General features: G+C 42.8%; 1 protein-coding gene across 1 annotated transcript in view; it reads left to right on the forward strand.

Moving 5' to 3' along the window:
- The window catches only part of LOC147710253 (butyrophilin subfamily 1 member A1-like), a 135,897-nt gene that overhangs the window by 77,322 nt on the left and 32,077 nt on the right, over positions 1 to 26,498 (forward strand). The gene's annotated exons all lie outside the window — the stretch shown is intronic.

Below are 26,498 nucleotides of genomic sequence, written 5' to 3' on the forward strand. Positions count from 1 at the left end.
ATATACACAACAAAAATATCGAAAATAAGGTAAGTTATTAATATTTAATAATATTTGTGTAATATAAATCTGTAGCGGGTTGTAGGTTTATAGGGGAATAGGGTGGGAAGTAATTTAATTATAAATAATTAATTATGTAAATGTATTCTAATTGTTAATTAAATAATAATTGGTAATTAATTAAAATATAATTGTTAATTAATTAAAAATGAATAATTGATAAATAAATAATTTTTAGTAAGTTATTTTCTGTAGCGGGTTGTGTGTTTATAGGGGAATAGGGTGGGAAGTAATTTAATTTTAATTAAATAATTATGTAAATTAATTATATCTTTTAAATTAATTATTAATTGGTAAATAATTAAAATATAATTGGTAATTAATTTAAAATAATTAATTGGGAATAGTAATTTTCACCCCTACGCTATCCAATGCTTTCCCTACTGTTGCACCCACTGGAGTGGGAATAGTAATTTTTACCCCTACGCTATCCAACGCTTTCCCTACTGTAGCACTAAGCATGGGCGAATTTTGCGAATCTCGCGTTCGCGAATTTTGCGGATTTGCGAACTCGCAATTCGCAAAATCCGCGAATTCTCGCGAATTTGCGGATTTTTTTTTGTGTGTTCGCGCGGGTTTCTACCAGTTCGCGAGGGTTTTGTACAATTTCGCAAACGCGAACTTACCTGTCGGGTCGCAAGTTTCGCGAACTTGTTGTTTCTACGTGTCCAGCCTGTTTGGGACACTCTTCTTCATCACTGCCACTCTCTGTCACCACTGCCACTCTCTGACTACTCATGCCACCCTCTGGCCCACCCATGCCACCCTCTGTTTCATCACAGCACCCTCTGGTTGTCCAGTCAGTGTACATTATTGTGGCAAAGCAAGCACACCTTCCCTGCCTCAAGTGACCTGAATTAATTTGGGGCTGATTAATGTGTCACAGAATATTTTTTTAGCTGGCACCTGCTTCCTTAGTGCTTCCTGATTAGTGATCTTTTGCACTTGCTAAGTGCTTTCATTGTTGCAAAATTAGTTACAACACCTGCCCTGCCCCAACTGACAATAATGAATTAGGGGCTGATTAATGGATTTGAACTTCCAGCCTGGCTCCTGCTTGTCTCCCTTAGCTGTAATTCAGGACCTTTGTGGCATATGTGTAACTATTCTGAGGTTCAGAGCAGGGTCACCTAATAGTTGCAACTGGCAACTGAACTCTGGAGGGGCCCCTCAGGAAGCACTACAGGAAATGGCTACTAATGATGAGCCTGAACTTTTGAACCTGGTAAGTAGTTTCAGTTTTGCTAAGATCGTTTTCTGCAATTTTGCGCTTATTCGCGGGGCGCAAAGTTGTACTGGGAAGCCGCGAACTCACGCGAACAGTGCGAGCAAAATCCGCTGCTCGCGGATTTGTGGATTTTGCGGGAGATTCGCGAATCTCGCGGATTGCGAATTTACCGAAAATCCGCAAAATCCGCGAGCGAAACAGATTTTCCGCCCATGCTTATGTAGCACCCACTGGAGTGGGAATAGTAATTTTGACCCCTACGCTATCCAACGCTTTCCCTACTGTAGCACCCACTGGAGTGGGAATAGTAATTTTTACCCCTACGCTATCCAACGCTTTCCCTACTGTTGCACCCACTGGAGTGGGAATAGTAATTTTTACCCCTACGCTATCCAACGCTTTCCCTACTGTAGCACCCACTGGAGTGGGAATAGTAATTTTTACCCCTACGCTATCCAACGCTTTCCCTACTGTTGCACCCACTGGAGTGGGAATAGTAATTTTTACCCCTACGCTATCCAACTTTTTCCATACTGTAGCACCCACTGGAGTGGAAATAGTAATTTTTACCCCTACGCTATCCAACGCTTTCCCTAATGTAGCACCCACTGGAGTGGGAATAGTAATTTCTACCCCTACGCTATCCAGCGCTTTCCCTACTGTTGCACTCTCTGGAGTGGGAATAGTAATTTTTACCCCTACGCTATCCAACACTTTCCCTACTGTTGCACCCACTGGAGTGGGAATAGTAATTTTTCCCCTACGCTATCCAACGCTTTCCCTACTGTTGCACCCACTGGAGTGGGAATAGTAAATTTTACCCCTACGCTATCCAACGCTTTCCCTACTGTTGCACCCACTGGAGTGGGAATAGTAATTTTTACCCCCACGCTATCCAACGATCTCTTTAATGTAGCACCCACTGGAGTGGTTACATTAAATGTAAACCTTTTGCTATGCTACGGTAAATATATTCTATATGTTTTATTAATAACATGTATTTATATATATATGTATTATTATTATTCATTTTTAAAGTTACATTAATTATGTAATAATGTTACATTTATTTAATAATTTTAACAATGTTTATATTAAATATATTTAATATTATAATAGTTTTAACTTATTCTAAAGACATAAAAAAATCGATATTTTGACAGTCTATATTTTTAACACTCGATATTTTAAACTCGATATTTTTGTACTTACCTTAGTGAAGATAGAAAGTCGATATTATGTCCCTCGATATTTTTTCATCGATATTATGGGAACTCGATATTTTGGTAGTAGATATTATTTCAGTGATCCGAGTGGAATACCATGTAATGAAGTAGCGTATAGTGGAGTGGCATACAGTGAAGTGGCGTACAGTGGCATGGCATAAAGTGTCACAGAGTACAGTGGACTGGTGTACAGTGGAGTTGTGTACAGTGCATTAGCATACAGTGGAGTGTTGTACAGTGGAGTGATATAGAATGTAATAGTGTATAGTGGTGTAGCATACACTGGAGTGGAGTACAGTGGGGTGGTGTAGACTGGAGTCGCGTACTGTGGAGTGGGGTAGAGTTTAATAGTATACAATGGAGTGGCATACATTGGAGTGGCTTCCAATGAAATAGCATAGAATGAAGTAGGTTAGAGTGGAGTGCCATACACTGGAGTGGCGTAGAGTGGAATAATGTACAGTGTGGTGCCATACAGTGCAATAGTGTGGAATAGAGTGTTGTAGAGTCGATTGGCATTCAGTGGAATAGCACAGAGTGGAGTGGTGTATAGTGGAATGTCGTAAAGTGGGATAGTGTATAGTGGAGTAGTGTCCAGTGGACTGGTGTAGACTGGAGTGGCATAGAGTGGAGGTGCGTTCAGTGTACGAGCATAAAGTGTAATTGCGTATAGTGGAGTTGCATTACAGAGTAATGGCATAGAGTGGAGTGGAGTAGAGTCTAGTCTCATGCAGTGGAGAGGCGTGGAGTGGAAGAGCATATAGTGGATAGGCAGCATACAGTAGTGTGGTGTTGAGTGGAGTGTTGTAGAGTGGAGTGATTTTCACTAGAGGTGCGTATACTTAAATACTGTAAAGTAGAGTGGTGTTTAGTGTTTAGCATAGTGGAGCACAGTTGAGTGGCCCAAAAAATGTATGTAAAATTTAGCAGCAATGTAGATTATAGTGTGCAGACTAACGCAAGCAGTGAATTGTGCTGTCTTGCGTTTCTTCAAATTTACCAATCACCTCAGGGCCATGCATGGTGGCCTTGCTTTGCTTTGTCATCACTCGGATTTTTCTCAATATATAATGCAAATTTAAACCACCCATTCATCATCTAGCATGCTCACTGGTGACATGCAAAACCCAAACGGCAGGTAATGAACTAAACAACGTTAAATTGAGGCTACTTTTTGCCCCAAAACCAGTGGTGACAGCCTTTACTACAGTTGCAGATACGCTTGATTCTTCATCCTTATGAATTAATTTAAACTCCTTTTATACCATGTTTTTTACACTACTGTGACTTTGAACTTTCAGCTTTTCATGCAAGGAAATGCAATTTCCAACATTTCCAACATTTCTCATGCATTTCCTTGCATAGAAAGCTGACAGTTCAAAAGTGATACTGCTAGTCCTTAGTTATATTTTGCTCCACGATATACTGCTGTAACATTGCGATATACTGTGGTGCATGGAGATGACAAACCAGTATGTAATTGGGCATTGTTTTTAGAGGTGGCCATATTGTTTTTACTACACTTTGGGAAATGTCTGAGTTAGGGCCTTACATATCGTATCGTATCGTATCGTAAGGGGTGCTTATAGAGCGCACTGACACCATGGGTTTCCTGGCGCTGGTTGGAAGTAGAGGGGACAGAAAGACTAGCCAGATTGGGGGAAGAGCCAAGTTTTTAAAGACTTACGAAAAAGAGTTAAAGAGTTAGAAGTTTTAAGGGAGAGGGGGAAAGAGTTCCAAAGCTTGGGGGCCAGGTAAGCAAATCTCCGGCCACCAGATCTACAAAGCTTATAGGGTGGAACAGTCAAGAGATGGAGGTGGGAGGATCTCAGATTGCGGGATGAGCAATAGGGTCTGATGAGGGATTTGATGAAGGCAGGGCAGGGGCCAGCTAGCGACTTAAAGATAAGGCAGCCGATCTTAAGGTAAGTAGTAGGTTTTATTGTAGTTACCTACCCTGTACCACTTAATTAAAGTGATAATATGAAGGTAAATGTATTTATTTTTACATATTTAAAATAATTTTACAGAGTACTAAGCTAGCACCTTGGAAGTATCTTATTTTTTAAGAAATGTTTTCGCTATTTCCTCTGTACTCCATACTTTCTTTTTTTTACAGAATTAAATATGTTATCAGTTGTAATTACACTGTACTACACCGTATTTGAGAAATATAGATGACTACAGTGTTTTTTTTACAATTTCTTAAGATACGTATTTATATATACATTTTTTTTTTAGCCGTACTGCTGTACTTCTTAGATAGCACTGCAGTACTCTGTAACATTTCTTTTAAATAAATACAAACTAATATTTATTTTCCCTCCACTTTACTAAAGTGGTAATAGGTAGAAAAACTGTAAATCTTAAAACTTACCTATATCTAAGACCCTAAGAGCAAACAGTGGCAAACTGGCCTTGGAAAAATATGTCTGCCTTAAAATTTTATAAAGGCAGTCATTATTCAATCAGATAATAACTTGTCATCGGCATGTACCTCAGTAGTTTCAGAAACTTTTGCGAACTTCCGCAACACATCAGCGGTCACAGATATCACTACGCTGAAATGCTTTATAATTTAACAAAAATACTTCCCCATAAATAATAATCTGCACACCATTATGTATAATCCTGCCAAACCTTTTGCGCTACGTCAAATGCAATAGTGTATGAAAAATGCATTTGTGTTTTGGGACCCCCTTTTATCTTTACATCCACTTAACGATTCCCCACAAAAAGGGTCCGATTCCGATTCAGTAAAATCCTGTACGAATAGCCGTACGGAGCATATTTCCTGTATGAATCGTACCCTTAAACGTCCCCGTACGTACGATGAAGTACGATCCAAACCAAAAGCAGATCTCCGTACGAATCACACGAAAGACCATATGACTTAAAAATCCGTACAAATCGCATTCGGAACACGCAGTACGCGACGTCCATACGGATTAAAGCAGCATTTTCCGACCCAGCAAGTACGATTCGTCACGTCAACACTCCGTACGACTCTTTTTCTATGGGAGCTCAAAATGTCCTTAAAAGCAGATTTCGACTCGAACCACGTACGAATCAGACCACCCCAGGTACGCGAGTACACCCCATGATTGCAGGGGTACGGTGAGTATGGGTACGGTGTGTAGGGGTACGGTGCATAGGTGTTCGGTGCGTAGGGGTACGGTGCATAGGTGTACGGTGCGTAGGGGTACGGTGCATAGGGGTACGGTGCGTATACCCCATGATTGCAGGGGTACGGAGCGTATGTGATTGTGTGGCCCTCCGTATGAATTGCTCAAACAACGTTTTCCGTACGAATCGCTTTCTCGTTCCCCGGTCCGGATCGTACTTGTCCGGTCGTACAGCATGTTTACAATTCATACGGTTCACCATGAGGGTCCGTATCGTACGGATTTTCCCTTGCTTTTCGTACAGTTCGCAAAGATTTCGGACGTATTTTTTTTACGTGATTCAGACGGATTTGAACGATTCGTACGGAAAGGGCTACGAATTTGAATCATCATACGGATTGGTTTCCCGAATAGGAATCGACCCCAAAATGTGCATTATTATAAAATGTAGAAAATGTTATAGGTCTGGAAAGGTTTGCTGCAGTTCATCTGGAGCAAAAATCAGAGGTATTCCCATCTCTGGGAATCCTAGATTACAGCACACTGAACTGCCAGGTCGCTATTATTTTATTTGAATCTGCTTAAATTTGCACAGTTTGTTTTTAAAATAGTTTTATTCTTGCATTCCCCGTATTTCCTGTGTCTTCTGAATGAGGCTTACTTGCACACACGCCACATACTGTTCTCCTCCCTTCTGATTTCAGTCCACCGTCGCATCAGTGAAGAGACATGGCTCCACCGCCCCACTCATTTCCGCTACCAGGGGCATTATTAAACACCATGAGGTCCCGGCCTCGCAGCGGACGCCCGCAGCGGGCGCCTGCCGGCGTGCCTAAGCCGCGCTAAAGGCAAGCCCATCTGCGCCTTTCGCCCGACATGCTGTCAATTTTAAAATAAGCTATTTATATGCCCGACTGAGCTGCTTGCTATTGGGAGGTGTATGGTTGAGTGCAAACAACCATGGTTGCATGGTTTAGAGGGTCTCTTTGGCTGTAAGTGCTGTGGCTTTGTTTCTGTGACCCCGGCTAAGATCAGCAGCCTCCCCCCCTGCAACTCTACGATTTTTCTACTTCTCAAATGCCGTTCACTGGCAAAACATTTTGCTGATGTATATGACCTTCTGGAATCTGAGTCCCCTGATTTCTTGTTCATCACTGAGACTTAGCTCTCGGAGGACATGGTAGCGGAGCAAGTACTTGCACTCCCGGAAGGCTATGCGATCCATACCCTCAACAGGGCAACGAGAGGTGGGGGCATTGCGGTTATCCTTAAAACCGGGTACCCCTGCACTTTTGTCAAGCAACCCGCTGCCGAATGTGCCCTTTTTAAAATCACTCTCAATCCCAACTATACTATGACGGGCTTATTGATCTATCGACCCCCAGGTCCTTCCAGAGTGTTTAGAGAAGCTCTATCTGAGACATTCAGCTCCCTGGCGGTCAACGCTTCTAATTTCTCAGTTATAGGGGACCTTAATTTGCATCTATACATCTCTCTGATCCTGAAGTGTTGACCTTCCTGGTCGATCTCACTGCGTGTCAGCTTGAACAACGAGTATTAGGCCCTACGCATTCTGCTGGTCACCTACTAGATCCTATTTTTACAAATATATCTTCCCTCACTGTTCCACCCCCGTTCTTATGGGCTGGTCTGATCACTATTTAGTTCCCATGTCGATTCATGATATCAAGCCGGCATGCAATTTAGTGAAAACTTTCTCTCTTAAAAGTCCCTGGCATAAACTGATTTGGGACCAGTTTCAAATCCATCTTGCCGCCACCTCTCCTGTCGTCCCGGCCAACCCTAATGAGGCCAGTTCGGTCTTCTCTAACTGGATCAATCAGCCTTTGGATAGCCTTATCCCAGCCAAACTGTCCGTAAATCATTAATCTAAATCTAACCCTTTTCAGCGCTTTTGGCCATGTCTGAACAGCCTTAGATGCGGAGCAAACATCAGCACTGATCCTTTTGGATCTTAGTGCCGCGTTTGACACGGTTTCTCATGCCATTTTGCTGAGTCGTCTGGCGGTGGCTGGAGTCATTGGCTCAGCATTGAAGTGGCTGGTATCCTTCCTTGCGGACAGGACGTTTCAGGTGAAAGCCCCCCTTTTTCGCCTCCAGTATCTTTTCTACAGGTCTGGCCAGAGAAGCCAAGAGCAGAAGGCTGACCATGGTGTCTTATGCCGACGATGCACAGTCGGTGGTGGATCTCTCGAGTGACTCTGAGCGGGACGCCATGAAATTTCAGGGCGATCTCGTGGCCGTCGCTGAGTGGATGACCAGCAACTGTCTCCAACTGAACGTCAGCAAGTCGGAGGTGTTGTTGATGGGAGGGAACCACGACCGCTGGAACGAGCTCTGGTGGCCAAAGAGTTTAGGCACGGCCCCTGTCCCCAAGCCTGCAATGAAGAACCTGGGGGTCTGGATGGACGCTTCACTTAACTTTCTGACTCAAACCAGAAAGGTGTCGGGAACCTGCTTTGGTCTGTTGCGCAGTCTTAAACCCATCCTGCGCTACTTTGATGTCCCAACGAGGAAGATCATTTCCAGGCTCTGATCATGTCAAGACTCGACTATGCCAGTTCATTGTATCTGGGAGCCAAGAAGTCAGAAATACAAAGGCTACAGAGAGTTCAGAATGCGACCGCAAGATCCCTCTTCGGTCTGCGTAGAACCTGCTCAGTGACTTGTGCCATTCGCCGTCTCCACTGGCTGCCTGTGGCCAGGCGAATCGAGTTTGAGGCACTGTATAGCCTATAAAATCCTAAAACTGGCATCTCCGCATATCTTGACTGATCTACTTTTACCTTACACCCCCAAGTGATTGCTCCGTTCCAAGGGACAATGCCTGGTAGTGATTCCCCCCATGAGAAGGGTTCATGCCGGAGGTTGTTCCTTTCGGTACAGAGCTGCCATCCTTTGGAATCCCTTGCCGGCCCACATTTGGGGGCTCTCTATCTACCTCCAATTCAGGAAAGCTTTTAAAACTTTCCTTTTCCTCTCTCTGTAGTCCTTCCTGTGCCTTCCGGGCGTGGCCATTTTCCTCCTGTTCAGCGCTGGGACGCCTCTTTGCTGGGGCAGCTGTTGCGCTTTATAAATCTTTTATAATTACAATTACAACTGCAGAGTGACAATGAGATTTAATGTGATTTCTTTGTTTTATCTATTATACTTGTTATGTATTTGTTTATTGGTTCACATAATCATGTGACCAGAAATGTGTCTTTTAGTAGTTCATGTAGCAAATCTGAAACTTTACTTAGGCAGTTTATTTTATTTTCTGGGCTACTGTGCTACTTTTGTAGGATTATGCAACATATGAAGCCCAGTGTGAATGAAAGTCAGTCATTGAGATTACTATTTCGTTTTTCTAGTGGCTAATTATCGTGTCCTCCATATAGTTATTTGTGTAGCTCACTGCTTGGTTGCTTTTCCATTTTTTGCCCAGGAGTGCATAGTTTTTGTTTGGTTTGTTGCCCACAGTTTTATTTTTTGAGCCAGAGAGCATACAAAACAAACATTTGCAATGCAATCGGTCTCGCCTTTTGGACCTTATATGTATTTAGCTATGCAGCACATTAGCCTGGGTGCTGAAACATCTACTGTTCTTTAACATGGAGGGAAAGTAAGCACCAAACTGCATGACATGCCAGGTATGGAAACACATGGAGAGAAATATTGCCTTTTCAGCTGGAAATTGTATATTCCAAAGCTCTGTTTTCAATATAAAAGCAGGGCCTTCGGTGGTCATATCACTGAAAATACAAGATTTTATTTTTTTTATTGTCTACGGGTGCTCATGGTAGACAATTACTATGGACTGGAATCTAGAAAATGCTAAAGTGATTCTTGTATTTTACTGACCTCTGCTTTTTCTATCAAGAAAGTTAAAGAGGCAGTTGCCAGAAAAATTAAAAAATTAAAGTCCCACAGCAGAAATCAATTCTGGTATTTTACTGGTGGTCGTTTTCTATCAAGACAGTTAAATAGAGGCATTTGAACAGAAACAAAGTCCCTAAGCGGAAGCAGACAAGGCCTAGGGCTGATCTCCAGAGTCCAAGTATAAGAATATACTAAAGTATATCTGCTAAAGTATATACTATAGCCTTATAGCCCACCGTAGTGGGCTATACCGGCTATTAAAGGCCCGCTGAATCGTTAAAGGCCCGAGCCGAAGGCGAGGGACTTTAACGAGACAGCGGGCCTTTAATTGCCGGTAAAGCTTTGCTACGAAGGGCTATAAGGTGATTAGACCATTCTGCCACTAGAGGGTAGAATGTTCTAGCAAATTAAACAAAGGGTTCTCGAAGCTAGAGGGGATATAAATCCCCTCGAGCTTCGAGAAGCCTTTGTAGAACATTGGAATGTTGCTCTGCGGGCCTTTACCGGCCCGTAGAAGCAGGGAGCACTCCATTGTCTGCAATGGAGCTCCCAACATTCCAATGTTCTAATAAAGTATATACAGGAGGTCTTGAATGCTCAACCTAAAAACATATATAGGTTAAGATGTCTTGTATTTGTTTATTGGTTTGCATTCAATTGTTCATGTAGTAAAACTGAAATTCTACATATGCAGTCTGGTTTTATTTTTTGGGGGCTACCTGGGTACTTTTAGTAGATAAGATAAGATAACTTTATTTGCATGATTACTTAAAACCATTGCAATCAAATAAATAACAAAAGTGTTTTTCCACAGTTTGGACTCAAAGTTGCAGTTTGAATTTAACAAAATTATGCTGGTTCTGCACTCTATAGAGCAAAATCGGTAAAATTAGTTTCTTTGTGCTTACAAGTTATAGAAAGGGATATATAGAAGGTTCACAAAATTCAGACCAAAAGCTGCAATTTGATTTTTATACAAAAAGTATGCTAGATTTGCACCCTGTATAACGCAAGATTGATAAAATGGAGTTTGTTGTGCTTTAGAAGTTGCATGAAGAGATAAAATAGAACGTCATGAAATTCAGTTATGTAAAAGTCAATAGTTGACACTCCAATAAGAAGAGAACCCACAGCATGCAAAGTTGTTCTCTAGACAGCCCAGGTGTTGTTTGCTGGTGACCACAGTGCAATTAGTCTTTGGTTACGAATCCAGATGTATGGTTCTAATGCTTGGAGTGATGAGTAAAGGCATAAATATGCAGACAGGAGACTAAGGGGACATAAGTGCTGAGGAAAACCGTTTTCAGCTGTATAGTGGATGAGTTGACAAACAGGGTTGTGCAGCATCTCTACAAAGGCCTTTTGTTTGCACTGCAGGATATTGTTGACTGTTGGTTATTGCAGTTTTTTCCCCATTATCTCCATAAATCATACGGTGCGGCAGATGAACTGAAGGATGAAGAGGAAGTAAAACAGGGGAACAAGGACAATTCCAGGGGCATAAAGTGTTGAGACGCATCGGGCCACGAGAAACTTTGTGGGTGTCAATGCATAGTGATTTTGAAGAACATATGGAGCGATGATTACAACTAGAGTTTGTAATCCACGCTTGCACAAACGTATTCACCAAGTACATGTATTTCAATGTTAAGTAGATGTACATGTACCTTCTGAGTTTCCCTTCTGCGTTATCTGTCATCAGCATGAAAACAACAAACTTTACCATGTGACAGTAATTATAGGTTGGACACTGCTAGGCATGCAGTAATGGAGTATGCAGTGGAAGCTCAACCCACTCTCCGCCCATGTTTTTAATTGGCTTGTGTCATTGTCTTTCGTAAATGCTTGTTAGTCCCTCCTTATTATGGCCATGTCTTCATTTGTACCATCCCATGGCTACTGGCCCCTTTACTTTGAGTGTTACACGGTAGGGTACGTGTTATTTAGACTGTGAGCACTACTTTGTCCATGCTTTCTCGCCCACTTCTCCCCCCTCCCGTGCCCTCCCATTGTGCAGGCTTTCCACCTCCATTTGTCCATGATGCAATGCAATAGGTCTTGTGTAAATGCGAGACCTATTGCAGTGCAAATACTTGTTTTGGTTTAAAGTTCAACTCAGTGGTGTCTTCGTATTCCGTCTCCACACCGCGCAAGCTGGACAGTGGTGGTGCTCGCAGACACAGAGGTGATGCCAGGTGGAGGGCATGTGAGGGCTGAGCTATTGATTTTCAGGGCAAAAGCCCTCCTGTCTGCACTGGATAGGGTGGCCATAAGGTTGGTGCCAAGCCCTGTGCGGTAACACGGTCTCAATTAGCTGCAGTGGCTTCCCCATGAGTTGTCACTTCATCTGAACGAGGTTTTTCAAATGTGTTACCTCCACCAGCAGCAAGGGAGAGGGCCTGGGGAGGCGGCAACTTGTTGCCAGTGCCCGGGGCTGAAGCCCTTCGCCTCTGCTCTGCCAGGATATAAGACTTGTAATATATGCATGCGCCGAAAGTTCCCAATGTTGCCAAGGATGTAATGTGAGTACTTGGTGATTCATTTACAAGATGTTTTCAGGTGCTCCTGCTAATAAAATTAGCCTGTACTACAGTTCCCAGAATACATTAGCTTGTCTAAATAAAAGCTCTGGAGTGCCGCGCTGGCTCGTTAGTGGTGACGTCATGCAGCACCCTTACTTCCATTAAACTAATCATTGAAGTAAGATCCTGGGAAGCATGATCTATAAAGTAAGCAAGTGACTGACCTCCCCTCTTCATATAGAGTCACCTCCGTTGATGCTAGGGAGGAGGGTGCTCCTATTCCTGCTGAGGAAGGGTAAATGGTGATGTAATGGGTGTGCTGTGCTGTGCACCAGTCCCAGACACTGGCCTTTTTCTCCTTGATTTCAGCGGCTTCTGCTCCATGGCTTCAAGCACGGATAGATCCTAGTTTCACATGCTGCCGCTGCACCTGTGCGGCCAATGAATGCACCGCACACGGACTCTACTTTAAGACTCGTCCTAACGTTGAGCACCAGTGGAGCAGAGCTCCTTTCTCCTGAATATCAGCTGCACAGTCTCAGTCTGTGCAGTGTGGTTGGGGGCACTAGACACAGTGCTTCCTCCTACCTCTCAGAATAAATCAGAATACCTCTGTCATGGAGTGATGATAGGAGGGAATATATCAATCATACAATGCATTATGATAACTTGTTTTATATTGCAGTAACTAAAGACACATGTGCTAACGTATATGGGATGCATAGAGTATTTCTAAGTAACTAAGGATTCCCTAGTTGAGGGCACCCTGAAGGCAGCCTCCTTAACGCACAGAAGAACAGGAAGAAACTCACAAAGCGTGATTGTAACTAGATAACGTTTGTTGTAATAACGGTACAAATGCACACTGATAACATATATTTAGCACATCACCAATCTCTCATATTTAAACTTTATGCTATAGAATAGTAAAACAAGAACTCTTCATGTTGCTTAAAATGTTCAATATTGTGGAGCAACAACAAAGGAACAAAGGAACATGTGTACAATACACACTATCGCAATGAGTTAAACACTCCAAATAGATCATCTTCTGTAGACCAGCAGCACACATGAGACAAGTCTTATTTAGAGCTCATCCTGTTCGACAAGTAAGACCATGCAGAGAGTGCTCAATGGCTGAACTTCGCGAGTAGCACTTATGGGGCCAGATGTATCAAAGGATTTTATCCATTCTGTGTCTGAGGGAAAAGGTGTTTGTACATATGGCTCATGGTTTTGGAAGCAGACTCCAGTACTCTGAAGCCCTAACTAGTACAACAAACCTACATCCTGAAAGAAAGTTTGGCATCTATTTTTAAATAATTACATAATTTCTCTGGGCTGCTTTGGGTAACTAGACATATTAACGAATACAAAATATAGAATGGACAGAATAGCGAAGTAAAAATATCGAATGGACAAAATATCGAATGGATACAATATAGTGGTTACAAATATCGAATTGAAGGTAAGTAATATAATATCCATTGTCAAAATATAGAAGTTTAAAATATTGAAGTATATAATATAGGCATTAAAATATATTGAATTTTTAATAATATCTAATTTTTTAAAGTGTTTTGTATGTTAGTATATGTGTGAAAAGTGTGTATTATTTTTGTAATGTATGTTTAATTTATTTTAAGTAATTAATTTTGTGTTATTTATTTTGTGCGTAATTTAATTCTGTAGCGGGTTGTGGGTTTATAGGGGAATAGGGTGGGAAGTAATTTAATTATATTAAATTAAATATTATTTTTAAGTAATTATTAATTATTTTTAATTTAATTTTGCTTTTTAGTTCTATAGCAGGTTGTGGGTTTTTAGGCGAATAGGGTGGGAAGTAATTTTATTGTAATTAATTAAATATGTGTATTTATTTATTGGTATTCATTTTGAATTTATTGTTAATTTTTAATTGGTGATTCATTTTTATTAATTGATTAATCGACAATTATGTTAATTTTATTAATTTATTTTCCGTAGCAGGTTGTGGGTTTGTAGGGGAATAGGGTGGGAAGAAATTTAATTGCAATTAAGTAAATAATTTATTTTTATTTATTGGTATTGATTTTTAATTTATTAATTCATTTTTAATTAGTAATTAATTTGCATTAATTGGTTATTAATTTTGATTAATTAATTATTTGATAATTATGATAATGTTAATAATGTATTTTCTGTAGTGGGTTGTAGGTTTATAGGGGACTAGGGTGAGAAGTAATGTAATTGTAATTAATTACATATTAAAAATACTTATTGTGTATTGATAATTCATTTCCTGTTAGTTATTAATTGGTATTCATTTGTATTATTAATTATTTTTTGTCATTGAAAATTAGTTGTTAATTAATTATGAATAGGTAATTAATGTTTAATAACTAATATTTATTTGTATTTCTAATTGATTCATTTTATATATTAAATTGGTAATTAATTGTAATTAATGTTTTATTGGTATTGATATTTCATTTATTTTTATTAATATATTAAATCATTACTTTCCCTACTGGTAAACTCTCTGGTGTAATTATTACTCCTACGCTATCCAACGCTTTCCCTACTATTGCACTCTTTGGAGTTGGAATAGTAATTTTTACCCTCCCGCTATCCAACGCTTTCCCTACTGTTGCACTCTCTGGAGTGGAAATAGTAATTTTTACCCTCCTGCTATCCTACGCTTTCCCTACTGTTGCACTCTCTGGAGTGGGAATAGTCATTTTTACCCTCCCACTATCCAACGCTTTCCCTACTGTTGCACTCACTGGAGTGGGAATAGTAATTTTTACCCTCCTGCTATCCAACGCTTTCCCTACTGTTGCACTCTATGGAGTGGGAATAGTAATTTTTACCCTCCCGCTATCCCACGCTTTCCCTACTGTTCCACTCTCTGGAGTGGGAATAGTATTTTTTACCCCTACGCTATCCACCGCTTTCCCTACTGTTGCACTCTCTGGAGTGGGAATAGTAAATTTTACCCTCCTGCTATCGTACAGTAAAAATATTGTATATATGTTTTTAATATTACGTTAATATATATGTATTAAAAAATAATATTGTATGTTTTTTTAACTTAAATTAATTATTTATTAATTTTAAGGGTATTTAAGTTATTTTAAGTATGTTTCAGTTAATTATATTTATTATTTCATTAATTTTAACATTTAAAAAAATACGATATTTTAACTAACTTAGGGGCCGATTAGGATGGAGGTGAACCCGCACCCTCCGGGCCGGCGGAAGCCACCGCCGGCCTGGAGGATGCGGATTCACCGCAGCGGCCACAGAAAGGTGGGATTGCGGTGGAACCAGCGGCGGACGGCAGGTCCGTCCGCCGCTGATCCGCGGGGTGTGGAGGGCTATTGGTGGCGGTGTCTGCAAGATACCGTCAGCCAAATTACGATGTGCATTGCAACATGCTTTTCCGCGGCGGCTTTTCCGCCGTGGAAAGCATGTGGTCTTTGGTGTTTGGGGGCCCGTCGCGGGCCCCCAGGGTGTCGGGTGTGGGGGGTGCACATGGGGGGTACCTATGGTGGCGGTCACATCCTAATTGCACCGGAGGTACCGCCGCTGCCCATGCAGACGGTCCCTCCACCTCGGGGTGGCGGACGGACGCAGGTCCGTCCGCCATCCTAATAGGCCCCTATATTTTTTACAACGATATTTTCGATTCGATATTTTTGTACTTACCTGTTTTCAATATTTTTGCATTCTATATTTTGTCAACGATATTTTGGTAAGTCTATATTTTTGTATTCGATATTATGTCAATGATCCGCTGCTTTGTACATTAAATTTTTTGTGATTGTCATTTCTCATATCAATCAAGGATTGTTCGCTAGTGGCATGTTCCTGTATATTTTCTCTCCACTATGCACATCTTCGTTCTTCTGTTTGCAGCAGCTTTAGTATGGCTCGCAACGTTCTATGTTTCTGCAGTTAAAATAATTAATGTTGGGCGCCAGGAGGGTTTGCCAAACTCCATGTTCGAAGCAGAGTGCAGAGTGCAGAGTGGCAAAACTCCATGACCTCGGCCAGCGTAGCGGAGTTTACCTCCCACGCCTGTAACTCTGCTGAATTCTGCAAAGTAAATCTCCATGAGCTCTGCCCACCCCTAGTCAAAACACCCCTTTAGTGCTTTCAATCATCATTGGAATTAAATTCAATCCATAGTCAGGCCTCCTTCTTTGGTAAGTTCCCTCCAACCCAAAAGGTGCACGGCTTACAGTCTGGAGTGAAGTCTAGTGGAAGCTCTCACGTCTCACCGTGGTGCTGAAATGAAAGCCTGCAGACTCACTAGGTGGCTAACATGCTAAGACCCAATTTTGCATGCTTTAAGCATTATCCGTTTTATAAATGGCATCACCCGAACTGAACCAATGGGCCCAGATCCAAGTGTGACCACTGGTGTCTTAAATGGTCTGAACCATGGTGCTGCACATGCACAGTTGCACCATCAACATTTCATTCTTCTAAAATTCTAACCACAAACAACAACAGTTCAGTACGAGCTGACTGTTGCTAATAGTCTTTGCAGTTCAGAGAGGTGGCAGGATTCACCCAGAAATGCATCTTAGCAGCACCCACCTTACTATTACCGTTGACCCTGTGTCACGCACCTCTCTACTCACCCCGCTGTCTCTGGTGCCTGAACAATATCTTTCAAACAGATGACCCACATTGGGAGCCTTACAGTCTTTACCAAGCTCAGACTCTTTTGGCAAGGTAAAAGAGATGTGAAACCTGCAAAAGAAAAGAACATTTTATGTCACCTCTTATCCTCATTTCCCTGTCGCTACAATTCATTGAACTCGGGTGATCCACCAAGGAGTCAGTTCATCAGGGAGACAGAGCTTGATCCCCAGATGTCAGTCCTTGACTAGCACCAGATCTTCCGTACACAGAATTTAAGGGTGGGCAGAGTTCGCGGAGTTCCACTTTGCGGAATTATGCGGAGTTATCAAAAAACTCTGCCAAATTCTTGGGAGTTCTGCAAGTGGAGTATCTTATACAAAAAATTAATAAACCATGCGTCTGTGGCACCTTGCCCCGCCTAATGCCTTGAGTCGACATGTAGTGCCTCAAGTCATGACGAGTGGCCAATAGACCAGTCCTCCCACACTGTCCTCCCATGTGGCTAACAAGGGGCGGTCCAAAGAAGGGAGGCAGGAGTAAGTAGTACGGTGGACACCTCTCCGTCTGCGGTGTAGCAGTGCAGATGGGGTTTCTTTCCTATTCGCTCTCAGTCTCAGTCTGACTCAAATACCTTGGTGGTACGTGATTCAACAACCCAGTTTCCCTAGTTGGACTTGGTACTCAGAGCTCAGGCGGTTGAGCCAAAATTAGAGAGATGAAGTAAGACACAATGAGCACGAAGGGAACATTAACAAGCATTTGCTATGCAATAGGTCTCGCATTTACGCATGACCTATTGCATTGCAAATAGTATGTTTCACGGATAACAGGAGGGAGGATGGGAGGGAGAAGGCACGGATTACGGGAGGGAGGGTAGGCGGGGGAGAAATCAAGGACAATGGCAATGCGGGCAGGAGAAAGTACAGACAAAGGGAGGGAAAAGAAGGCACCGCAACCGTAGGGAGCAGGGGAGTAAAGAAGGCTCCAAAGCATGTTGTGCCTGCAATAGGAGAACCTGATTAAAGAAAATTGTGCTCACAGTCTAAATAACACATACAGCGTAACAACCGAAGCAAAGGGGGCAGTCGCCATGGGAGGTGACAAATGAAAAGTAGGAGGTACTAAGGAGGGACCAACAAACCTATTGACTAATCAGAAGCCAACATTTAGGACAGACAATGACACAAGCCAATAGCCAATATGGGCGGAGAGTGGGCGGGGCTTCTATTCCCTACTCCTCCACAATAAGTCTTGCAGAGCAGCGAATGCATGCTACTATAGGCTTGACCTAAAAAGGAACATTTGTGCTCCAACTGAAACAACAAACCAATTCCAACACACATACTTCAAGATGGCCTGTGGTGACTTCACCAGTTAATTACAGGAATGGACCAGCTGAAGTCATTGATGACTTTAGAATGACTCTGGGAAGATCTCCCTAAATTCATTTGATGCAGACAGCGACAGACATGTTAAATATGGGTAACGGAGGAAACTTGATTGCGTCAGGAATTATAATATCGATTTAACAAATTAAATACAATACATAAATGGAAATATATTTTATTAAAATTGATTATAGAACGGTGGCGATTCTACTGCTTACTCTATGGTTGGTAGCGTTTATGGAGTATATTCAGCCCTCTACTCAAGCAGGGCCTTTCTTTCAGTACAATAGACAGTGCTGGCCTGCTCAGAGACACTGCAGCGAATCAATCCCACGTCTCAGATTCCTAAAGCACAGAACTAAGGGAACGGAAGGCAGTGGTGAGAGGACCTCTCAGAACTAACACAAAATTATGTGGTGTGCCACTCAGAGACCACCATCCCCCGTGTACATGATACCAGGAACGGCATGTGTTGTGCGTGCACTGAGGCCAGGGAGCTAACCTGTCAGACATCCATGGCGCTATAAAGTAAAGGACTGTGGGTATGATGAAAATGAAGGGATACATCATGCATTTCCAAGTTCAGGGAACTGCAATGTGAGGAGGGTTCAACTAAGTGAACAGCGAGCAACTGTTTCTGCGCGGTTTGTCAACAAAAGCAATATGTTTAGATAGTACTTGCAAGTCAAAGGAATATGAGAAATAAAATTCCCTGAAAAAGGGTTAAGGTAAAATATATATATACATATGCAATATTTATTGTGGGCAGGTATCGCTAGATAGCAAAAGGGCACTGCACACAGGTCAAAATATCGAAGTACAGGGACAGTTAACAATTAAAGAGTGAGTAAAAAGGGTCGGATGGATTGCTATAATGCCAGGGAGGGCCCGGGCGGTGAAAGTGCCCGAGGCGGTCAAAGGGCCCGGTGCGGTGAGAGGGCCCGGTGCGGTGAGAGGGCACTCGGCGGTAAGAGGGCTCAGGTCGGTGAAAGGGCCCAGGGCAGTGAGAGGGCTCGGGCAGTGAGAGGGCTCAGGGTGGTGAGAGGGCCTGGGGCGGTGAGAGGGCCCGAGGTGGTGAAAGGGCCCAGGCGGTGAAAGGGCCCTTTTACAGACGCATCCTAACACAGCTCAATCCACAAGGCTCTGTATTTAAAATTCAAGTTCCCTTATTAATGTCAATTTAGGTTTTAGCCAGAAGCGTTGTCTCTCAGTCTTGTATGGACACAGAGCTTTAACATTCACTTCAGGCTACTACACTTTGGTCCGTGAAACTGCAAACATCGCCTACTTGGCATAGCAAATACGTGCAAATTCAGTGCACAGTAGACACCAACGCCGAGTTAGAATAAAAGCAATAAGCACACTACATAAGTAAATTGTGGCTGCTTCTCTGATACTGTAGTTAGGTTGGTATAGTGCACACACAACAAAAAGACAGTAGAGGGTGCTCGTGGTAAATGTCGGCATTTGTAGAGTGCACAGCTACCTCCAACGGAAGTGTCCTGGCGCTGTCCGTATACCGCTTAGGAACCCTTCCTGGCTTTTGTCTGTGAAATGTCCACTCCTGGGCACCCCCAAGGTGAAGCCAGGCATCCCAGCGCTGTTGGGGCCGTTGTGGAGATTAAGCAAGCTATTGCCCAGAGTTGCAGAGTGGGGCCCATAGTTTGATACAAAAACTTAAGTTACAAAGCTTGAGCGGCAGCAGGAGGAGGCGTGGCAGCAGGGGGGAGGATAATTGCTGCCATTTGGCGGCGCGCGCTCCCGCAAGTAGATCGCTTCACGTGCACGCGTTGCCATTGATGGCAATGCAACGCGTGCACATTTTTGGCCCAAAAAGCAAGTCGATTACATGAGGTCCCCTCCTATGCAACGCAGGCGCGTTGCGTAGGCAAGACCTAAAAAGAGAAATGCGCTAGGTCAACCCTAATACTCTAGTCTTTCTTGTTGTACACCGATAGTCCCTCGTACCTCCTGGCATTGTTGCTTGCCGCTCAGCTCTTACCCAGCATCACTCAGGAGTCACCACAATAATCCAAAGTACACCGCCTTTGCCTGCTCTGCTCTCAGGAAAATGGAGTCTGCCGTTGCTTGAGCAGACAGAAAAAAGCAGTAGATGCCTGAGCTTGAACAGCAGTGTGTGCATGCGTGCAAAGCAGCAGCCCAAATTGGAGCGCTGCCGCTTCTGCCTGCAGCTGTTACCTGTGACTTCATGTGGTTGACTTGAGAAAGAATCAGCTGTGCTTGCAGATGGTGCACAGCTACAGAATTTAACACAGGGGTTGGCAGCGGCACTGTTAAACTCGGCTCTGCTACATTTGATGGAGATTTTTGTAAAACTCTGTGCTGCAACTGGGGCGTAGAGTGGAGAATCTCCGCCTATTCCGTCAGCAGAGCGGAGCCTGCCGCCCACTGTTAACACAGATTAGAGTCACTGGCCTTATGTCTACAACTGGTTTCCTTGTTGAGATGGTTCTTGTATGCTTGACGGAATCGTCGTCTGCCGAGGTTGAAGTCCACCTTGAATGGCAAGGAACAATGTACTCCACTGTTCTTCCCACACACAATTGGCTTGGAACTTGCTTTATCATGGTTGAGGATTCATCCCATTTATTGCATTCACAAGTCAATCAATCCATCAGTGTTAAGATGTTCTGCCAGTGCAATTCATATTACTTTTGTCAGGGTCCGCAAAAGCCTTTCAGAATTCCCTTTTTCTTGGGATAGTGAGGTGTCACTTTTAGATGCTTCTTGTGAAAGTCTGTAAGGTAATCCACCATTACTTTTCACTGAAATTGTAGGCCTATGTCTGCTTTCAATTTACTAACATGCCATTAACTACACAATTTATTAAAACGTTCGCATCACTTTCCCCACTGACATGGTATTCACTACTTCAACCACAAGGTATTTTATTGCCTTTGATCGCCATTGTGTGCCGCCTGTCGTTGAAACTCTCATAGAGACCTGCACCAGATCACCCGTGATCCACCAATCCCTCTGCAGTCAATCTAGCCAGGCCAGGTCCAATCAAAAGCAGGCAAGACAAGGAGAGAACGAGAGGGAGAGATAAAGCAAGTGAGAAACAGAGTGGGAGTGTAGGTGGGTAAGGAAGGTAGTGAGACCAAGATGGAGAGAGGGGGCAGAGAAAGATAAAGACAAGTCAAAGAGAGGGGAGAAATTGAGAGAGGGGAAAGCAGAAATAGAAATGAACGCAGGAGACAAAAAGGAATATATATATAGAGAGAGAGGGCAGGGAGCAATAGAGACACAGAGAAGGTGGGACACAGGTAAAGGGGAAAAGGAAGAGAGACAGTAAGAGAGGGATAGAGTCAAGAAGGAGAAAGTGAATGGGAAAGAGACTGTATGTAAGGCTATGTTTCAGGATGAACTAATATTTCACAGTTTAGTAAAGGCAAGAGCCATGGGACGCTAGGATCTTGAGCCTTCTGGTCAACAGCCTCAGTGGACCTAGGCACTCTGGTCAGCAGCTCTAATATGCATGAACTAACTGGTCACAGCAAAACTTCTGTGTCTCGTTGGACCAGATGGTCATCCCAGACCAGATGGCTAGTCCTTGTTGTGGAAACATGGTTTCTGACCACTGACCTCATCGTGAATGTCCACTCGCAAATTGGTCTGTGGCTCAGGGAACAGATGGCTGGAAAACCAGATGATGCAGTTCCAGGAAGGCAGATTTGACTACTGGGCATCCAGGGCCAAACAACTGGATTGAAGTCCAGAGAGGGGGAGGGTGCGACCCACCTGAATTGTCATGTTTGCAAGGACTTTTTGTATAAAAATACAGTTACAAGCGAGGCCGATTGAAGACCAACATGAAAGCACTAAATGTCCCTATTTGTGTATCAGTGTGAGTCCGTGGGTACGTGTATGTGATATATATTTATAAGCTTGTCATCCTTGACAGTTGTCATGCATGACAGTTGTGTCATGCTGCTACTACCTTCCAATGTCTGGCTGCTCCTGCCTTACTGCGGCATGCGGTTCTTGTCCTAAGATGACCACATACAAACTTTGCTCTCTTTTCTAGAAAGGGCATCCTAAGATTTCTGCTGCCGACCAACTCTCAGGAGGGAGCTGGGAGGAGGGGTCTTCTAGTTCCGTTGTATCTTCTTCTGGGTTCACACTGGGTCTCTCTGTTACCCCCCTTTGGTTGCACCAGGCCTGGATACATTGTCCGTCTCAGGTCACACAGTCTCAATCTGCTGCACCCCCTCCTCCCTGGGCCTGACTTTTCTTTTGCCTCCTTTGGTTTCATGAGGACTTGGTTTTGATGACGTCTGGTGGCCTCACATGGTTTGGCTTCATTGTATCCTCTTCTGGGGTCACACGGATGCACTCTGCTGCTCCCTCCTGTAGTCTCTGTGGTCACTCTGTTCTCATTAGCCTAGCTTTTCTTTCTCCTCCTTTGGTCTCTCAATGCCTTGCTCTTGTACCACCTCTGGTGGCCCAACAAGATTTTGGTCTGTTCTGTTATGTTTCAGAAGCATTATAGAGCACGCTATCATCGGAGGGCCTCTTTGAGCTAAGGACCTGTTATGATGAAGAGATGACTGATGAGTTAGCCAAGAAACTGGCTGAAAAGAAGGCTTTTTAAGTTATGTCTAAGGAACAAATGTGAAGGAACTGAGCTAAGATGTACAGGAAGAGGGTTCCAGAGCTTCGGGTCAAAACAGGAAAATCACATCCACCTTTACAAGCTTTTCTAATCTGGGAATAATAGTTTGTGGGAGGGTGAACAAAGAAAACTGGAGGTAGAATAGGTTCTCCTGGGTTGATAGATATGATATGGAGTGGTACCGTGTAGGTGATACAGGCTTGAACAGGGTGTCAATGTCAAGATCTCAATGAGGGGTAAGTTGCCACTGATCGGGTGCCAGGTAGGTATAAGGGATACTTGGTTTTAAATTAAAAGTGGAAGACCACAGAGAAAAGTCCAAATGTGGGGAGGATTTCCCAGTAATCAGAACTTCAGTTTTGCTGGTGTTTGATGACCCATGCGTTCTCTTATATGAGCGGTTCTTGCCACGTTGTCTGCTGAATCTAAATAATATTTGTGTGTCATGGGTGTATATTATAAGCCTTTGAGATTGTATAATGGTAGCCACGAATCTAACAAAAACAGTTTAAAGATTCAGAAAGAAAAAGGCCAAGGGACACTTTTTTGGATTCTGCTAGAAATAACAGAGCTAGACCACTTGACCACCGTCCCACCTATACTTGCTTCATGAAGTTCCTGAATCAGTAGATAATGGTTCACAGCGTTGAATGCTGCTGCTGTAGTAAAATCAGGTCGTTTACACTGTCGAAATCCGCAGCCATGCTAAGATGATCAATAATGCAAGGATAACAGTCCTGGTGCTCCTGTTTGGGCGAAATGTGCTATCTCTGTTGCTATTAGGTACTAGGAAACCGCAGAATTGCTTTGCCACACAGGATTCAATCATTTTTGCATTGTTTCGGGGATTCTGCTCATGCACAGAACTATGCGCAGGAAACCAGGACCTCAGTGAATTGTGGTGTACCAAAAAACTCACCTCAGTACCCAGAACCCCTATCCGACTAGCATCAGTGTCTCATTAGCTCTCCGTCCTGAAGTGAAGCTACCAATGATTAGACAACCCAGAACATGCGACTTAGGGTACTCTCAGGAATGGTGGGAATCTAGAACACTTTCATTTTTATTCTCACAACGTGAGTAATAAGAGACACGGAAATGTTTAAAATGTTTATTTTTAACTATATGGTCTAAGATGCAGTATTTTGGCTAACATAAGTAGGCATATGATTAGAAATAAAACAATCAGCATTGCTACAATTCCATAAAATACAAAGGGAGAAATCATGTTACAATGATAGTGGAAACAGGTCTTATAGCGCCTTGTGAACCACCCTCCCCTTGCCAGTAACTAGGTTTTATAGCAATGGGAGGTCTCTTAGGCTTAAATGGGGAACCCCATACCTCCAAGATCAGCAGAGGTAAATCACATCTCAGGATCAGCAAAGCTCTATGTCTCGGGAAAGGATATTCTTCCAAGTGCCCGAATCATGCATGCAATGCAATATTAAAGGCACTAGGATTTTGGTTCGGTGCAGCTGTGTGCGTGTTATGTCTAAAGCCTGGGCCGATCAACCTGAATCACAGCATACATTGTTATTCTGACATTGAAGACTTCTGCACGCAGTGTACAGACTAAGGTTGCGGTGTGATTCTAGGGATGTGAACAACAGACCGTTCTCATGTGAAGAAAATCAAGCAATTTAACTTACAACAACAGCTACCTATAGTGTTGTGTGCAAAAGCAGCAAAGTGGCAAAATGGCGTTTAAATTAAATTCTAATACGATTATGCTAACATAGCAATGTGTGCAAGCAGAGCCCTGCCCACCCAACACCCTCCCCTGATCGGACCACGAACAAAAAGGGAAGCAATTTAGGAATGCATAGTTCAATTTCGAGTGAGACAGAATCAAGTTTATAATTTGCCAAACTGAATAGTTGGAAGTGATAAGTTCGAAATAGATAAAAAGCAAAAAACAATAAAGGGACGTATACTGCCCATCAAGGAGATGGAAACAAATGGTACAAAAATATTTTCGAGAACATTACGCGTTGAAGATGGACAAGTGCCAATTCAATCCATCAGCGTATAGGCACAGTATGTTGCAACAGCCTCCAAGAGTAAGTCATTATTATCATCAGCAAACGAGTCAGCCATCCAATTTAATAAAGTGAATGAACATACATGTTCTGCGTTAGCCGTAGTCTCTAGCACCATCAGAGGACAACTTGCGTGTTCTTCAAGGTAACTTTGTGCCAGGAAGCCATGGGCTTCTGCACATACGTCCAGATTACCTAGAACTCTGTGAACAGCTGCAAAGGCCATAATCCCAGAACAGTCCAACTCATGGGCCACTAAGGGACTCATCAGTCGATCATAATCCAGGGCAGGATACGCCGTCTTTGTTAGACACAAATCCAAAGCCCCTTCAAAGTGACAATCCAGGCAATGGAAAATGGGTTGTACGCAAGTGAAGTACGAGAATCGGAAAGATAATCCATAGGCTACACTCAAGGTGGCTAGAGGTAGCGTTCCATAATATTCAAGCATCCGGTTGTGAAGCTGGAGCAGTCGGAGCAGGTTGTCTTGTGACACAGATTGTGCAGCCATTTCTGAGCAAGCAAATCAACAGCAGCACACCGGTAGCCAAGATGAAATGGTAACTCTACGAAGATGCTGGAAAAAATAGAATGAGAAAATGCTGGTATCACACCAAAACATTTTTGGGAATGAGTTTGCAAGGCCGGAACTTACAACTTTGAAAAAATGCGCCAGGCCAGCTGTTGAAGAGGCATTGAATATAGTATAAATCAAAGCGCCAAAATGAAGTGGGAGATCAGTATTTAAAAGCGCATGCACCTCGGTGCGGGTGTTAGCCACGTGAAGGACAAATGTTTCACGGGAAGAAGTAAAGGCGACTTCTCTCTGGGACAATAGAGCCCTTATTCTGCTCATCTTGTTGAACTCTGCTTTCAAGGTCGGAAGTGAAGGCCAGATGGATATGTTGAGTCTCCCATGCGGGGTGCAGGAAAAGCACATTTTTACAGCAAACTACACGTTGGGAGACGGTTACAATGTATGGAATCCCTGCCAGCATACCACAGCAATCTTCATTATTTAAAAGCAAATAACTACCGTTAGCTAACAGTGTGAGAGTTGGTGTTATAGCTGGCACTGGATTCCCTTTTAAAATGCAAGCTAAATTCGGGGCCTGAGTGTTACAAGAGCTCTGCAATTGTATGTTCTTGCAAACCAGTGAGTGATCAGGTGTGGATGTGCACTCTTCACCAGTTAAATAAACCTCTATTCCCTCTCTCAGGCACCTATTTGTGAATGGAAGAGACCAAACTTCATGGAGGTAGGCGCTACCCAATGGTTCATATCTGCCTAGGGCATAGTGTTTCATACCTTAACTGAATTTAAACAAGGGAAACAGGAGTGTTATTAACCCATGGATCAGCCAAACAGCAGAATTAGATTCAGCAACAGAAAATGATAAAGGTTCCAATTTTTCAATATGCAGTAATGAATATGTTGCATCCTTCATGGACATGAACTGTTGTTTTTCAGTTAAATTAAACAGTAAAAATAGAGAAGAGGTATTCATGTAATCCCAAAGAACTTTCCCAGATTTTAAAATGTGTAAAGTCCATGCAAACTGCATTATAGATCGTAATTGATTTTGACCATGGTACAAAACAGACACTTCATCTTGTACAATATCAACAACAGAATACATAATGTTATCTAATGTGTAAATTGTGGAAGAACGAGTATTAATGCTATTATCAACAACAGCAAGCACTTTTTCTAAATTAGCTTGATCAATAGCCCTCAGTCTAGAAGCAGTTCA

This window comes from Lissotriton vulgaris, chromosome 5, assembly GCF_964263255.1.
Source record: "Lissotriton vulgaris chromosome 5, aLisVul1.2, whole genome shotgun sequence".
Taxonomy (NCBI): domain Eukaryota; kingdom Metazoa; phylum Chordata; class Amphibia; order Caudata; family Salamandridae; genus Lissotriton; species Lissotriton vulgaris.